At 39.7% G+C, this 18086-nt stretch overlaps 1 protein-coding gene across 3 annotated transcripts in view; it reads left to right on the top strand.

The window, feature by feature from the left end:
• Nucleotides 1–18086, top strand: part of ANKRD11 (ankyrin repeat domain containing 11) — a 103132-nt gene that overhangs the window by 17227 nt on the left and 67819 nt on the right. The gene's annotated exons all lie outside the window — the stretch shown is intronic.

Genomic DNA, 18086 nt, shown 5'->3' on the forward strand with positions numbered 1-18086 from the left:
TTCTGTTAGTCAATAGATGGCAGGTAGTGGTGTCTGTGCTTACTCCCTAGTTTCTGGATGCTAGTGGTTGCATCAGGTGATTTATTTCTTATAGAGATACAATGAGGTTCTCTACAGACCTTTTTTTTTCCCTTTAACTCGTGGGTCGGCAAACCTTGGCCTTTAGACCAGATAGTTCTGACCTAACGTCCCCCTGGCCGATCCGGCCTAATGCTGGCCGGCAACCCGCGGCTCCGGAGCCAAGGGTTGCTGGCCGGATCTGCCAGGAGGCGTTGGAAACTACCGGAGCCGCCAGAGCTTTGGTGCCGCCTCCTTCTGTTGCTCCCCTACTTACCGCGGCTGGTGTTGATATTCCGCCGCCGCTGTAAATAGGGAAAGCTCCCTGAAGGTAAATCCCTCTCCTCCGCAATGCATACGAAGGAGAGGGAATTCACTTCAGGGGGTGTTCCCAGGTGGTGGGTGGAGCAATCAGGGCGGGTCTGGCCTAGCGTGCTCATGCCCACCCCATAAATGGCTTATTGGCCATAAAACTTTGCCGACCCCTGCTCTAACCTGTCAAGGTACTTCTCTCTGGTGAAGTTTGAGTCTACAGCTGCTGCCATATACATCCAGGGTCTATATGCATGTGGTGACCGGTCATAAAACTGGGACAATGTCTAGGGCTACTTTTACCTGATGGCCATGTCTTGCTGGATTTTGTGTTCTGATGAGATAGATAATCGTTAACTGGAGTCTGATTTGTCAGGAAGTTTATCTTGGATCATCACGTAGTTGCCAAAGACTTTGTTAGGGAAATAAATACAAAAACTGAATGTGAACTTTTTTGCGTTTGGTTCCAATCTGAGCACCCAATTATCTGAGGTAGAAAGCTTATTTCAACCTTTACAGATCTGTTTAGCGTGATGAGCTGTAGACTATCCTTTCCCCTATCTAAAGTAAAATCTAATGGCAAAATGTGCTTCAGTGGTGGGAGCATAGGAAAATCAATCCAACAAACTGACATGCATAGATGCCAGTGTTCAGTATTTTATTGTATTTGCTATTTAATCCAACGTGTCCTTCATTACTTGACTTGCCAGTAATAGTTTACTCTTAGGGATCTATTTTGGGATTCCCTAGTGGGAATCTGTTATGGCCATTGAAATGCAAGGACCAGGAATATTCCCATAAGGTCATGCCAGATTCTCTGAGCTCTTGAGTTATATCTAGTCAAAACATTTCATTTTGAATAGAGTAGGGATGGTTAAATTGTCATTTTTCTATGGCTTTTTCCCTTCTGCTTTGTATTTGGGAGATTTTTCCAGTAGACACAACAGGAAGTGAAAGGGGAGGTAAATCCCCACTCCTAATCCATTCTATGTACCTCTTTAAAGATCTAGGCTCGAGGTTCTACCCCCTTTCTCAGCTTGATCAAAAAAGCCATAAAAAATTTTTCATATACATTTTAAATTCAATTCTTAATTTTCTGCTTTGAAATTTTTGGTAGAAACTAGATTTCATGTTTCATTCCAATCTTTGAGGAAAGTTTGCGCTCTGATATCTGGTTCCTTCCTGTGCAGTCTTTGTGCAGCGTTTCTTCATTTCATGTGAGTGAAGTGCTTTTCTTTGCTTCCTGATGCATGTCTGGGCTTAAGCATGTTAATGGACTGTTTGTGTTTGAGTAATGTTACATTGTGGGCTCTCCCCCGCACAGTTTGCTTTATATCTTAAAGCAGGCGTGTTCCTGACTTCCTCGGCTCATGTGCTTCTTATGAATTTGAGGCCCTGTTTCACTTAAGTCCTGGTAACACAAGAATGTTTTACATGTGTTCCAAGCGAAGGCTTGCTATACACAGAGAAAGAATCTTACATAATTCAAGCCCTTTTGTGCAAATCTTGTAGTAGTATAATGCTTTTTTTTTTCTTCCTTGTATTACCTTATCTGCTGGAGATGCACATCCCAGCTTTACCATTTCTTGTATATTTGGCTATTGTACGGAGCTAAGACTTTATCCACCCCCCCCCCCCCCCCCCCCCCCCCAATCTACAGTTCCAAGTACACAGTAATGGCTTCCAACTCCATGGTCTTGTCCACAATTGTTCTTGAAGTGGTTAAAATGGAATCTCTGCATTCTCCCCTGTTTATGGAATATGTATAGCTAACTTTTTCAATATAAAAGGGAAAGGGTTAAAACCATTTTATTTAAATTCCGCTAGGGAAATTTTCCTTCACTTCCTATCATGGAGACATAATAGAAAATGGGAACCATTCTCCAACTTGGAGATTTTATCTTGTTGTGTTGTCATAGGAACATGTGTATTTTTCTCTACCTGTTGTCCTGGAAACAACTGTAAAATTGCATGGTTTTCCCCTCCCCCTCTTTATCCCGTGTTAGCTTTAGTACCCACTGCCACAGATAATCTACCAGGATGGCAATAAACGTGACAAAGGGTCTAACGCTTTTATATTCTATCTGAAACAAAAAGAAAACGTCACCTTCTACAAACTCTTTGTAACAAAGAACAGTGGAAACGCGCTTTCAATTGGCAGCCAATAAAACTATGCAGAATAAAGACTTAATATATTTTTTTATGGGAGAAGACGTCAAAGGGGACAATAAATGCATGGATGGAAATGGTAAAGCAGAGCTGAAAAATATCATTAGCTGGCTGGGGTTAGAGATCATTATGGATGGATTAATTTTGATGGAGGAGGAGGCATAAACAAGATATGGCATAAAATTGACCAGGATTAGGTTAGTTGTGGTCACTGATGTTAACGCACCAGGAGCAAAGTGGTAGTAAGGTTATGTTCTGCCATCCTCCTGTTGGGGGGCATTCTAAAATCGCCTTTCTATCTTTATACCTAAGTCAACACAACATGAAGCTAACTTTGTAAGCTGTGTTTTGTGATGTTTATTGAATCCAGGTTGCAGGAGAAGCTCAACTCAAGGTAGATGTAAAATTCATGTGGTTTTATGAACAGGCTATCGGTCGGTTTTGTCTCCTATATTAATCCTACAATCCTTTGTGCAGAAAGACTCAAATACTAGTGCTTGCCCTGTTTCTCCCAGTCCTTGACCCCTCTGTTGATGATAAATGTGCCAACCTGAGAACATCTGGTTCACCTTGTGTGTTATAAAAAGGGTTAAAGTTTTGCGAGCACAGCAATATATTGCAATTTAAAGAAAATATTGGTTGGTGGATAAGATTTACCTCTTTAGTTTTTTTTCTCTGTATGGTTTCTTTAGCTGTTGGTCAGAATTGGCCTGGTAAAGCTGGGTCTACACGGACATTTTTAAAAAAACATGAAAATGTTCCTATTGCGTTTGTGTTTTTAAACACTTTTAATTCATTGTAAAGTTTGCTAGAAAACGCCCATGTTGTGTCTTCCCCGCATTTAACCCGTATACGTTTTTAGTGCTTAAAGGGAAAACGTGTGAAAAATGTACCATTTGAAGTCAATGGAAGTGTTTACTTGCGTTTTGGGGTGTTTAACAGCTTTAACCCAGCGTTTTAATTTTGTAAACATTGCAAGCAACGTTTAAGATAAAGCTCATAAATGTACCTCAAGGAAGCGTCCTAGTGTAGATTAGCCCATTGGAATGCATGGGGATTTCAAACAAGCGCTTTAAAAGCCTCGGGTTAAATCTTGTGGATCTGCTTGAGATACCAGTGAGCTCATACTTAATCTTTGTCCTCTGTGAACCAGTCCAACGCTTCTGACTCTTAATATTACTACCTGGCAGTCAGTGAGAAAAATACAACACAAAATAAGCCCTCAATGTTTGCATATAAATCATGCAGAAATGGTTTGTTTTTGAGAATCAACACAGTAATGTAACACTGAATTGTGCCTGTAACAACATATAACATACATTCACTGTAGCTGGTTTATTAGTTCGGATTTTGTGGAATAGGACTTCGTGATGCAACTATATCATTATGGACAGTATTTGGCTAGGTACACTCGTGCAATGGTTCTTGATAATCGGCTCAAAGCTGATATCAGATGAGAATCTTGCGTGTGTATAGTGCCTGGTGGATCCACGGACGATGAACGATCATAATGGAAGTGAAGAGAGAGAGCGCAGCGGGGTGCTGCTCCTTCGTTCTCTCCCTCCCCTCTCCATAGAGCAGAACAGTGCTGTATGTACAGCGCTCGTTTATGCATTGTGCAGTTGTTTGTCGTTGGAAAGGCTCTTTCACGATCCTTTCCAAGGACTATAATTGCACTTGTGTACATAGCTTTAGCAAGGTGTATTGTTTTGGATTGACATTTGGTGACTAGAGCCATTTAAGTGCAGTGAACTGTCATGTTCAAGAAACCAGTTTGAGATGGTTTGAACTTTTGTGGCACGGTGCAATATCCTGATGGAAATAGCCATCCGAAAATGAGAACATTGTGGACATAAAATCATGGACATGGTCAGTAACAATTTTGGGTTGACTGTGGCAGTTGAACAATGCTCAGTTAGTACTCGGTGTGCCAGAAATGTCTCCACACAATTCCACCACCACAATCATGAACTGTTGCTATATAAGGCTGGATGGAGTCATGTTTTCATGTTCGATGCCAAATTCTGACACCATCATTCCAATGTTGCATCAGAAATCCGGTCTCGGCAATCAAAGCAACATTTATTTGCTCAGTTGTGGTGAGCTTGTACCCCTGGGTGCCTAAACATTGCTCACACTTCCTTATTTTTTTTTTTTTTCCCAATTGCTTACGACTTCCTTTTATCACATCTATAGTCTCCACAAAGCTCAACTCAACAAAGCTTTTTGCCCAGAAAACTGCCACCCGTTAAATCTGGTTTTACCCCAGCATTTATAGATTATTCTCCTAAACCATTGGCGTGCACACCTATCAAATCTTCTGCACTGCTTTCTGTAAAAATTTCGGGGTTTTAATTCTTTACAAAAAGAAAAATCCTGAGTGTCTCATAAATTCCTTTGTAACAACTGTGCTGCAAGTGTACATGTTAGGAATTGTTGGTGCTTCGTTAGTGATGGGTGTGACTGTAGTAAACAGCTTTTTCATGTAGCAACTGACAACGCTTTGGTTATACATAATGTAAATAGTGTAATAGAGGATCCAAAGCTTTTTTTTTTTTTTGTTAACCCACCAGTTTGTTTAAACCCTTTTTTGTAATAGACACAAATTATATTAAGTTTTTGATTTCATGGTGTACTACAAAGCCTTTTATAACTACTATTCTAATGCCCTGCTTATGAATTTTATATTTTTATGTAAATATGGTGTCTGCAAATTTCTGCTGTACTTTTATCTGGTGGTTTGCAAGGCAGCTTGAACTTGGGCTGACCAGTCCTCCACCATACCCTCTGTATGCTACTTTCCAAGTGAGGTGCTAAGTCTTTCCTATTACCCAAGCTAGGAAAATCCAAAGACTTGCTTGCTAGAAAACTGACTTGCTATCCAATCAACTTTTAAGGCCAGATTCCAAATTGACCCTTCTTTTTTTTTTTTTTTTTTTTTTTTTTACTAATAAAATTTCTTAATGGGTTTTAATTCTACTGCAGTGACACAATTTACAGTTTTAAAGTTGGAAATACTTGCATATTAAAATTCTAATGCCAATTTACTTCCTAAAACTATGGATTCCTACATTTTTGTTCTTTAAAACTATTTCAAGCTGTTGTAAATGGAGGTTGCAGCCTGTTCTTTGCTGTTGAGTGCGGTTTACACATGCTGCTGCAGACTGGTAGAGCAGACCTTGGTTGCTATGCAACGTGTTTTGACAGTTGTCTGCAAACTGTTCCATTGCACTCTGAATATGTAGTAGTTTTAAATTTCCAAAATCTGATTTTTTTTTTTTTTTTGCACCACCACCCCCTAATTCTCGATCGCCTAGGTGGTTCAGAATTAATGGGAGTGCAAAGCCTCCCAAATACCTACGTGATACATCCTGTGTTTTTTTTTGTTTTTTGATACATGATAAAAAGATACCTCCCCCCCCCCCCCCGATAAGTTTACCGGTTCTGGTGTTCTAAAAAAAAAAGTTTTTCTGAAGCATTGCAATTGCTTTGTTGAAACCTAACCAAACACAAAATCCATGCAAACTGTAACTTTAACATGATCATGTTGAATAGTTTAACTGTTATCTTTTGGAACCGCCTTTTGTACACCTATCCACATAGTCAGTTCTTGTCATTCCATTTAGTTTCCTAGTAATAGAGGTTGGACAATTGCTAGCCATTTGTTTTGTGAATAGAAGGGCTGCCCCTCCTCATGTAGACACATGGCTGCCGCTGTAATTCAGGCATGCTGGGAAATGTAGTCAAGCATCTATATCTACTTAATGCATCAGTAGCATCTGATTTGAGTATAACTGCTGAAATAGCTGTAATACAGTGTGCAAGCACATTTGGCCTATGGATTTGATACTTGGTTTCTATACATTACTTGTGCTCACATACACTGTTTACTGTTAGATTTGTTTTTTGAATTTGCATAGAAAACAGTATTACAAACAATTAAATATAATTAGGACCAGGGAGGGAAAAAAGGAAACAATTGACATATATGATATACACAGAAGGTAAAAAAAAACTTATTCAATACCATTGAACTAAAAATCAACACCAGAACAATAAAACGTATTCTCCGTTCACAACTGGACCGTGCATTTGGAATGAGCAAACCAAGATTACCAGTATGCAATAAATTTAAGTTCCTGATCCATGTTGTAAGCAAACATTTTTCGACTGTTAGATTTTACCATGTTCAATTATCAGTTTAGGTAGGTTTTAAAGTGTGAAGTCTCCTATCTTGATATGCATGTCTTTTATTCTCCGTCAATGGTGGGTGTTGATCCCAACTTGAAACTTCATTTCTCTTACGAGCTTCTTAACCACTGGTGTCCCAGATGGTGGCGCATACAATGTAGATGGGGGGTAGGTAGCGGTCACTTGTGTGTATTAAACAAACAAAAGAATTTGTTTTGTTACAAATCCAAGATTTACTACAAATTCTCTGGAAAATGTTGGTGCTAGATTTTGAAATGCTAGGACAGTGACTACCTAGTAAACATGCTGCTCCAAAACCAGAACTGAAGTCTGTGTCCAGCAGGGGCAAGCAGAAGGCAAAGGGCTGGTCAGCCATTGTCTGCAGTGTTTTTGCAGATCTTTCATCATTACTGACTTGTGCTTGTTCTACTATGTGCCTGTGAAAAGTGGCTTATCTTTTTGGCAAAGTTTTTCCTTTATTCTGAGCCTTCTTTCGAGTAGCACAGTAGTGACAAATCTCATGAGAATAGTAATGGGGCAGCAATGACACTAAAAATTTGCATCCATGAGGCTGTAGGCAGAGTAATGCCGTGGCATATTGCATATCTGGAAGTGCTCTGCCTTTTCTCATGACCTATTTCAAAGTCTAATCACTTAAGGATTTTTTCCTTTGACTGTTGCAGGGTTACCATTACTGTTCTCGGTATGTCTCTTGAACAACAAAATTCTTTCTGCAAGCAAGACTGTATTGCCATGTATCCGTGTAAAAAGTTCTCTGCAGAGTTCAGCAGTCACCTGTTTAGGTAGATGTGCAAAAGGTTAAAATTATGGGGCCATTTTTATAATAGTCTTTCTTTCTGAATTTATAGTCTCTGAAATCAGACCTGCATGTTCTGACTGTAGGGTATGGCATGCCCGTGTGATTTGTGTGGGTGAACAAAATAAAGGAGACTTATCCAATTCTAACTGCAGGTACATGTTTAGCTTAAAAATGGCTATGCTTTTAATTTGCTGTGCTTCACTGGCAGTTCTTGTGAATGCTGCTTGCTCATGGACTTCTTTATTTTATTTTGTTTAATATATATTTATATATGAAGCCAATTATAGTTATAGGATGCTGACGTGGAAATCTTGAACACCGTTTAAGTTTTCAAGAGTGGAAACGCAGCTGGATTTTTGAAAGCGTAATCAGCAGGAGTGAAGTTATTTCATCTGTTTGCTATCCAGGAATTTTTTTATATTAGCCGACCCTTATTGACACCGAGCCTTTGTTTGAACTTCTATTTATGCTACAAATTAGTACACGTGACCTCAGAATGGGTTGGTGAATGTGTTTAGCTCTTATGGCATGAACAAATATATTTTTATTTATTTTTGAAGTATGGTTGAGAAAAGCGGTTAACCTGCTTTTTTTTTTATTTTTTAATTCCTTTACCCTTGGAAAAAAATAGCTCTATTTTGTGATACTTGGGACATTGACCACGCCATCTTAAGATTTACCAAAACTATAATAAAGGGACCTACCTGAACTTTCCAAATGTATTTTTGCTTGGTCACAAAGGCCCTTGAACTTTTGTTGGATATCAATGTTGTACAGTCAGATTGTGACTTTCTCTTTACTACTAGTTTGGTGCCTACTGTAGGGGATAAGGACTAAATCTAAAACCTAAAAAAAGTAGCAGAGACGACTGTGTTCTCATCACAAGGGTAGTTGTTGGCACCACAACGTCTGTGTTGTAAGTACCATTTGGAATTGGCTTCCAAACAAAACCGCAACTTGTCCAATATTTCTAGTTCACTAAACAATGTGAAGATTCATCCTATTGTACTAAAGGCTATGTGGTATTGTATGTATTGATCATTGTCACTATGACCAATGTGATCATGATGCTCATTCTTCTATGGCAGGAAGAAAAAGCGATTTCCCCTTTTTCAATTGCTCTTTGAGATTGGACTCTTCCATGCCACAGACCCCTAGGCTTTAGAAATCTCTATAGTGGGTAAATGATTGCATCTGTGTGCAGTTCATCCCATGCAACATGTGTTTTTCAAAGTCTTTTGGAATAAATGTTGCTGTAGCCTGTTACACCTTGAAGGTTGGCTTTTCACAAGTTGACGTGTCCTACAGTTTAATGATGACATACTAACCTACTTTACGACCTTGGGTGTGATCAAAGAGCAGTCACCTGCTGCATTAGGGTAAAGGAAAATTATAGCTCAAATGAAGGCTACTGATCTGTTTTTAGTAATCATTAAACAAGCGTATGCATGTGTCATCCCATGCTGTGTAACTTATTAATATTCATGTATCTGTTTTGGTTGCTATCTAGTGTGTGTGTAATAAAATTATATATAATAAAAATTATATATATATATATATATATATATATATATATATATATATATATATATATATATATATATATATCAGTGGTAATTCAAGTTGAACTCCGGTGAGCAATGAACAATTAATCTCCCTCGTGCTTCAAAGATTAAGCATTTTTTCCCCCCTCTTCTTTCCAAGCTACCAGTTAAAAGCATTTTTCCTTACCTTATCATGTGTGTGTGTATATTTTTATCCCGAATACTCTTTAATCATTTAAATCAAACTAAATGCTGCAATTATGTCCTGCCCACCCATAACTGGCCAGCATTGTGCCACACTGATTTAGGAATACACATACTCTTCATTATCGAGTTTCCTGTCTGCTGGCACAGATTCTAATGTCCGCCTAGCTCATAGAAACTGCCTGTGCTTTTTTTTTTTTTTTTTTTTTTTTTTTTTTTGCACTGTTTAATTGAGAGCAAAGTCAGCCCTTTTCCCCTTATCTGTGATGCATGCAAAGGATGCACAAAGCAAAATGTAGCTAAGCAAAGCTTTATTCATGTGCAAGCAAAATAATACAGAAAAAAAAATTCTGGTCAGTTGTAAAGCAAAGTGTTTAGCTCTTCATACATGTGCTTTTGGATAAAAGGTAAATACCAGTAGTAGTGACCGGTTGTTTTTGGCTCCTGTATATAATTGGTAAAAGTGGGATCATTGGAGCTTTTGTTGCAGTATTTTGATATTTGTATCTCCTAGTAATAAAAACAAACCAAACCAGACCATTGTTGCATGTTTGGCCCGTAGGGGCCCAGAACATGACTAGCATTTGTTTTGTACTAATTGTGTTTAGGAGACATTAGAAGCTTGGTGTTGGTAAATGGTATTGTTAAATAATTTAAATATTTTTCGTAATGCCTTCTAAAATTAGGCTCTAAAACTTTACTCGTGTGTGGTATAATCAGATGAATAGTTTGGAAATTGTTCATCTTGTAGAAGCAATTGATGTGATGTTTGTAATAGTTCTTGCTTTACCTTTGCTGGTTTCCAAGCTTGTATTTTATTTACTTACCCTTCCCTTTTACAGCATAGTTTAATAGAGTAATAAAATCCCCCCCCCCCCAGCAAAATAGATCTTTTCTGATCAACAAATACTAAAGTGATAAGTGTAGCATCACATACTATAATGAACTGTCTACCAACTCCTTATTGTTCATATAGTTCTTATTTGCCTTTGTCTTATGTAGTTATGTAAATGTAGATACAAAATGGCAATTACTCCTTTACACAGTATATTACTGCCATTAAGAGCATCCACATTGTATGGTTAAATCATTGTTCGTGTAAGGTATCAAGCATTTTGTTGCGGTGGTCATTTTATTTGCTGCTGGTAGTTTTCTTTGTAGGTTTGCACTGTAATTAGAAGCTTATCTTTGTACTTTGATCTGAGATGTCCATGACTAGTATCATAAAATTATACTGATCCCTTTCAGTTACTTATTTTTAACAAAAGTAATGCTAGAAGTGTCAGATTTATATTGACCAAAAAATATAAACAAAGCTCAGATGTGAGTTTATTTCTACTTTCTTCAGGCTACTGCTTTGGTAGTGCTGGTGATCAACTGCATCCTTAATCATTTTTTCCCATAAATGCTTTTCACACTAAAAATTGGTATATTTTAGGCCCATATGTGTTTATAACATCCTTTGCTCGCTGTTAGTCACAAACCAACACCAACAGATTACTGTCACTAGTTTGCAAAATTCCTTTGCTGTGCCTCTGAGCTCCAAGCGGTCCTATGTAATTTCATACTTTTCTGTAAGTCATGCAAAAGCATGTCCTAGCACCTCTCACAGTACAGACACCTTTCCATTTACTGAGGGGCTTGCAATGTGTTTCGAGGTTGGGTAGAAAAGTGAAATTGTTCATAAGGTATATGTCCTCCAGGGCTCAGTGCTGGGCAGTCCAGGGAATAGTCATGTTGGTAGCTAGAATCCACTGCTGCATCTCGCTATGCCAGAATTTGTATAACTGCTGAAAAGTTGGATTCTCACGATGATGGATAGAAGAGTACATTATACAGATCTCGGGTTTCATAATATACAGTAAGCTAAGGCCTGTGTACTCGTGGCACAGTTTAGTTCTGCTTACTCTGGTGGGGTAATGATAGGCAGTGCTCAACCCAGAATTTTTTTTAAGCTGGGTGGGAAAAAATTCTAGGCGGGTGGAAGCCCCTGAATGTTGACCCAACTCATCAGTAACCACCCAAAAACAGCCGAGTGGTTGCCAAAAAAGGCTGGGTGGTGCGCCCAGCTAAAAGGGTCTGGGGAGAACACTGGATAGGTAATGTTTGTAGTCTGGCCACAGGTACATTTAACGTGCTGTAGGTAGATTTTTTTTTTTTATTTATTTATTTATTTTTTTTGAAAAGTTAGTGCAAGGCATTGTAGCTCACAGTGTAACAAATTTTGGAGCCTTTGTCTAGTAACCAGTAGCTACTTGCAAGTCATTTACAATATGACCTAGATTTACAACAGGAAATGTTTAGACCAACTTTTGAACCTTTCTTGGGAAGTAAACAATCTGCTTCTATATAGAGTATATTTCTAAATGCTAATAGATGAAATTCTGTATCAAAAACTAGTCACTTGTTTTTCCTATTTAATTTATCTTGCATCAGTGCCCCTGATGTGCTGCAGTCTTTTGTTTTCAATTCTGTTTACATGCCTGCACTTAAGTGATGGCTGCAGGACATTTTTAGGGATGGGTTACCTGATAACAGAAAACCATGGCTGTGCAATGTGTTAAGCTGCGTACACACCTGCAATTCTTCTCGTTGGAAAGGATCTTTCACAATCCTTTCCAACGAGAAAAGACTGCACGATGCATGAACGATGCTGTACATACAGCACCGTTCATGCTCTATGGAGAGGGGAGGGGAGAGCGACGGAGCGGCACCCTACTGCGCGCTCTCCCCTTCCCTTTCATTAGGATCGGTCGTCGTCCATCGTCCATGGATCCGCCAGGACGGTCGTCGGACGATGGACGACGACCGACTGTACACACGGCAGATTTTCGCCCGATAATTGGCCGATACCGATTATCGGGCGAGAAAAATTTGCCGTGTGTACGCAGCTTTAAAAAGGCCTTCATTGAAACTAAAGCTGCGTACACACGGCAAATTTTTCTCGCCCGATAATCGGTATCGGCCAATTATCGGTCGAAAATCTGCCGTGTGTACAGTCGGTCGTCGTCCATCGTCCGACGACCGTCCTGGTGGATCCATGGACGACGACCGATCCTAATGAAAGGGAAGGGGAGAGCGCGCAGCAGGGTGCCGCTCCGTCGCTCTCCCCTCTCCATAGAGCATGAACGGTGCTGTATGTACAGCATCGTTCATGCATCGTGCAGTCTTTTCTCGTTGGAAAGGATCGTGAAAGATCCTTTCCAACGAGAAAAATTGCAGGTGTGTACGCAGCTTTACTGTGACAAGGTTACAAAGCAAGAGCTAAATTGGGAGTTGGAGTGTTGTTATCCTGTAACAAATTGCCTGAAGGACCTTCATGGCCACATCCTAAACTAGCATTAAAAATCAAGCCATGCATTTATGCCTTTTAAAATATGCAGCTTTTAATTTGAACTTGTTAAAGCTCATGTCATCACGTTTACATTTGTTTTAACCACTTCACTGTCACCTACATAAAACTTCCTTAGCAGACCTTTACAGTTCTGTGATGCGCTGAGCTTTTTTTCATACATTTTTCACTTTCCCAGAACTTATATTAGTAATCTTTAGGTTAGAGAAAATATATTACATAGTGTGTATGTGTATAAAATGTAAATTATTAAATATTTCACTATTAAAGCACCATCATAATATGCAGCGCTGTACAAAGTCTATAGTCATGTTGCTAACTGTCCCTCAAAGGGTCTCACAATCTAATGTCCCTAATATGCTCATATGTCATATTGTAGTCTAAGGTCAATTTTATTTTTTAGGGGGAAGCCAATTAACCTAACTGCGTGTTTTTTTTGGGATGTAGGAGCAAACCAGAGTACCTGGAGGAAACCAGACACGGGGAGAACCTGTAAACTCCAGACAGATAGTGTCCTGGCCAAGATTCAAACCTGCGACCTAGCGCTTCAAAGGCAAGAGTGCTAACTGCTGAGCCACCATGCTGCTTATATTGCACAAACTAATATATAACAGATATACCCATCACATAGCTGTGATTGGTGGGTAGATTACGGCCCTACCATGCCAACTATGCAGCTCATGCCCACAATGCCATTGAGTAGTTTCCATACAGCGGTGCTGCTAGGGATCTTTTTTAGTATTGGACAGACCAATAAAATTAATGGGCTGTGTAAATGTCTGTGCACCAGCCCTGTACAGTGGTGTAATCTGCCTGAAAGAGCCATTCACATAGGTCTCTGCCCTCAGGAATTTTATTAGTTAGACATACAAACACACACCCTTATAACCCTTGCTCACACATACTTTTCCTGTGTACATGCTCCTTAATGGGCCTGTGATGCAGGTGAGATTGATGTTTGTCATTGTGCAGGAGAAAGTTGGGGCTTTCCAGGGTGAAGGAGCAAGTCTGGCTGCCCTAATACTGCAGTAAAGCAGGAAGGGAAATGTATATATATATTTTTCCCCTTGGGGCCAGCACTGGCAACACATACCTGATGCTAACGCACAAATGTGCCGCCATACATCAGTTGTTGATCACTGCCTTGCAAAAATAGCTGACAAAACATTGTTCAAAGATGTTGGCAATCCCTGTATGTTTTTCAGCCTGGTTATGAAATGAATTAATAGAAATGGGAGCTCAAAGTAGTGAAGCCTAACATCCCTATTTCATGTGGTAAGAGTGGCTTTGTTGTGAACATGGATGTTGTGTGTGCAGCAGATCAAAGTATAAAGGCTTATTCATGGTTTTGCTTTGGGAGTTTGAATAATTTTTCCTATACCTTCATTATTTTAATAACTTGTCTTTCTAGACAGGTAGTTTTTCATATAGCGCACAAGGAGAAGCTTTGTCATATTTTAGCATGGGCTTTCTTAGAGATGTAAATTTACTATTCAGGATTTTTTTTTTTGTTGCTTGCCTGTTTGAAATGTATATATTTCACCACTTCAGGTCTGTAAGTTTACATATATTTGTGCCTTTAAATAAAAAAAAAAAAAAAAAAAACTGCCTTTTAAAGAAGCTTTTTTTAATATGGGGGGGAGTACTTTCCTTATTTTATTCTCTCCTCTATAGAAAGGCAGCCTTGTCACTGAGTTTGATTGGAAAATGAAGGCCGCTGTATGCTTATCTAAAAATATTACCTTGCTAACTTCACTATGATCACAGTACAGTCAAAGTGATCTTCAATACATCAGTTTATTTTGGCAGGACATTTGGAAATGTTGTCACTATGGACTGCCCTCGGTGTGGTATTCCTGTAGCTACAGTCTGTACCTTCATATCTGGAGGAGTCTTAATTTAAAATGGAACGAACAATATAATTGTCAACAAACTGACAAGTCATGATTGCTTTTAGGGCAAAAATCTAATGTCTCCGATTCCCCCCTAACGTTGTTCTCTCTGCAAAATCGCTTAACGACCAACATAGACAACTATTTCCAATGGGGAGGATGCAGAATCAATTGCTTGTGCTATACACCCTTCCTTGTACAACCATTACTTCTAACAACTGAGTATGTGTATGGTGCATTAGGTACAATGGCAGAGTCTCATGAGATTTGGTGATAGAACCCAATGACTGCTGTATTTTTGTTTTCTGTAGTTGAACACCCATGCCTCAAAAGAAAGCATTTTGTGGCCTGTGCTAATGGTTCTGTAGGTCTCCAGTATGATTATATAGAAATATTTTAGCACTTGTTTGCAGTTATAACACCACCTATAATTCATCCAGTACCTGAACTAATGAACTACATTTGTCTGTATGGTGTAGTGCATGGGCTGATGTCAGATCCTTTTTCCAAAGTTTTGCCTACATTTATTACATTTGGTATTCCAACAAAAGTATTGTATTTTACTTGGCATCCAATAAACCCTGATCTGGCCTAGTTTCTAAAAGCTGTGGTGAATTGCAGGCACCTTGTGGCATTCAAAAGTACTTATGATCTTAAAACGGAACTTGCACCCAGAACAGGAAAAAACAACATAACATCTACATTTGGCATTCTCTGCAGTTGAACATGTAATTCTTGCCTACTGTTGCTCCAATACTGGCTAAGTTGCCCCCATCCTCCTTTTCTGCAGCAGCCTTCATGGTATAGTCCCATGCATGTGCAAAAATTACTCAAAGCTGCTTATTCGCATCACTTTCCTGGGCTCATGTGAGTAAAATATCACACATGACTGGGGTTGGGGTGTTGAAAGGCATTTTTATGAAGGTAAAAAAAAGGTATTGGTCTAAATTAGTTTTAAAATTGAGTTTTGGCTTAAACACTTGCTTTAGTAGTATACAGTGGTTCATGAAATAATATTCGTAGGGTCTGCGCTATGGCTGGGATGGTTCATAAAGAGGTGAACATTAAAATCCTGTGCTATTTAGTCTATATAAAGTATAGTCTGGGTCCACTTTAAATGACTGGGCATCCCAGTGCTGTCAGAGCAGCAGTTTTGCCCTTGGCAACAAATATGCACGAATAGGGTCACGAATAACATTGAGAATACTCCTCTCGCTCAAAGCCATTCCCCCTCACTGGTTCTACTTTACTGGCAAGAAGACTAAGGCTACGTACACACATGCAATGGTTCTCGTCCGATAATCTGCTCAGGGCTGATATCTGATGAGAATCTTGTATGTGTACATTGCTTGTCGTCTGGATGACCATCCTTGTGAGAGGACGAGCGATCCTAACAAAAGTAAAGGGGAGAGCACAGCGGGGTGCCTCTCCATAGAACAGAATGGTGCTGTATGTACAGCAATTGTTCATGCATCAAGAAAGAAAATTTTCAATGAAAATTTTTGCACCTGTGTACGTAGCCAAATACCCTACAGGATTTACCAGTGATGGAGTGAGAATGTAAGGGCAGATGAGTATTTTGGAGTGGGAATGTAGGAATGGGAGTATTTTATAGCTGTCATTAAAATTAACATTACATTTTCTTACAATGAATCCCTTTTCAACCAGTATTTCATTGTAAAACTGACCAGACCAAAGGCAACCTACTTCTAAAAGATTTAGGTTCTCTTGCTTAAAGCAGAGGTCCGAAAACTTTCGACTACTAGGCCATTTCAGGAGGTGAAGAAGGCACACTAGGCCCGAAGAAACAAGGTGTCCAAGGAAAGGTTTTTTACCAACCGTGGCTCCAAGCGAGCAGCCTCAGACTTCCGTTCATCCAGGTTGTTGTCTCTGTACATGTGCGCTTGCTTGGCATCAAAATGCCCCTTGGGATTCGACCGCTTGAAAGTGCTGTTGGTGTCTTTTCACAATAAACACCGGGCTTTGTTGCCACATTGAACGAAGAATAATTTGTCAGTCCATTCGGGATTGAAGACACGATGTTCGAGGCCAACCTTCCAGAAACTGGTAGCTGCGCGTTGCTTCTGCTCTTTAGGCATAGTAATTGGGGTTACTGTGTGGGAACTCGCGATACTGCAATGATTTAATTAGGCCGGATCCAACAATAAATAACTAGGGGTTGTTAGGCCAGACTGGAATACTGGCTAGGCCGTAACCGTCTTATAGGCTGGAGTTTGCCTATCTCTGGCTTGGAGTATGTTGGTGGTAAGTTGCTTTTATGTTTACTTTTAAAAGCTAGTTAAATTTTGGTGAATGCTGGCATGGTTGGACTAATCAGATCAAATTGGACATATGGGATTTTCCCATGTGTTTGGCAAATAGAACCGTTTCAATGATATGTAAAGATCTCAAAACACAAGGGAAAATGCAAACATGACAATCTCTTAATGGCATTTGGAGTTAAGGTGCGTACACACTTCCAATTTTTATCGTTCAAAACGAACGAACGATCGATTGGGCCAAAAATCGTTCGTAAAAAAGTAACCAACGACGCCGACGAACGAGGAAAGTTGTTGGAAACGAACGACCGGACCGGCGGATCGGATTGGACGACGATCGTTGAACATCGTTCGCGTGTACGGTCGTTCGTTGATCGTCCATGGGCTGAGCATGCGTAATGAACGAACGTTCGTTCACTTTCCTGTCGTGCACATAGTTCCTCTATCGCTCAAACGATCGTATCTATTGTGTGTACAATATCTACGAACGATCGTGTCGTTATCTCTATGTGCAGGATCGGTGCTATACGATCGTTCGTAGATATCGTGCAGGATCGTTCGTCGTTGGTTTTCCAAGGATAATAATTGGAAGTGTGTATGTAGCTTTAGTCCAGATGTTCTGATCTAAATGAAGACTGATGTTCTTTAGGACTGAGTTCTATAGTGTTCTCCCAGTTCATTTAGCCAGATGCAACACTCAGCAGTTTTTGGGTGCTTACTGAAAAGTTGGGTCACAATACAGGGCCTGCCACCCTCCTACAGCTTCTTCCCCCCCAGCTGAAAATATTGGGGAGAATACTGGTTGTGTGCGCCTATAATGTCTTTTGTGCCTTGAGAATGATTATTACATAGCCTTTGATGGTTGTTGTGCTCTGTTGGATTGAGAGCTATAGATTGAGGGTCTGGTTTGCTGCATTTTATGAGATAGACAAGTCTGCTGTTTTAGTATTCCTGTTTTTACACACAGTCCTCTTTCAAACAATATCTGTGCTTTGTGGCCGTATATAGGGAGAGAGGTAGTAAAGGCATACAGATCTGGATGTGTTTGTGTGTGGAGTTGTAGTGTGAGGGGTCACAGTGGCTCAGCCAGGAAAATAAACAGCGATGTCTATTGGTGGGTATAGCAGTAGGTGGAACAGAAGCTTTTGTACCATTAATAACAGCCCTGGCAGGCATCCAAGGCTCAGAGTGTGGGATTAGCTTGAACAATCAAGACTGCAGGATCAAAACAAGGAGGCAGGAACAGCGAGGTCACACTGCTGCCAT

This window comes from Pyxicephalus adspersus, chromosome 9, assembly GCF_032062135.1.
Source record: "Pyxicephalus adspersus chromosome 9, UCB_Pads_2.0, whole genome shotgun sequence".
Lineage (NCBI taxonomy): Eukaryota > Metazoa > Chordata > Amphibia > Anura > Pyxicephalidae > Pyxicephalus > Pyxicephalus adspersus.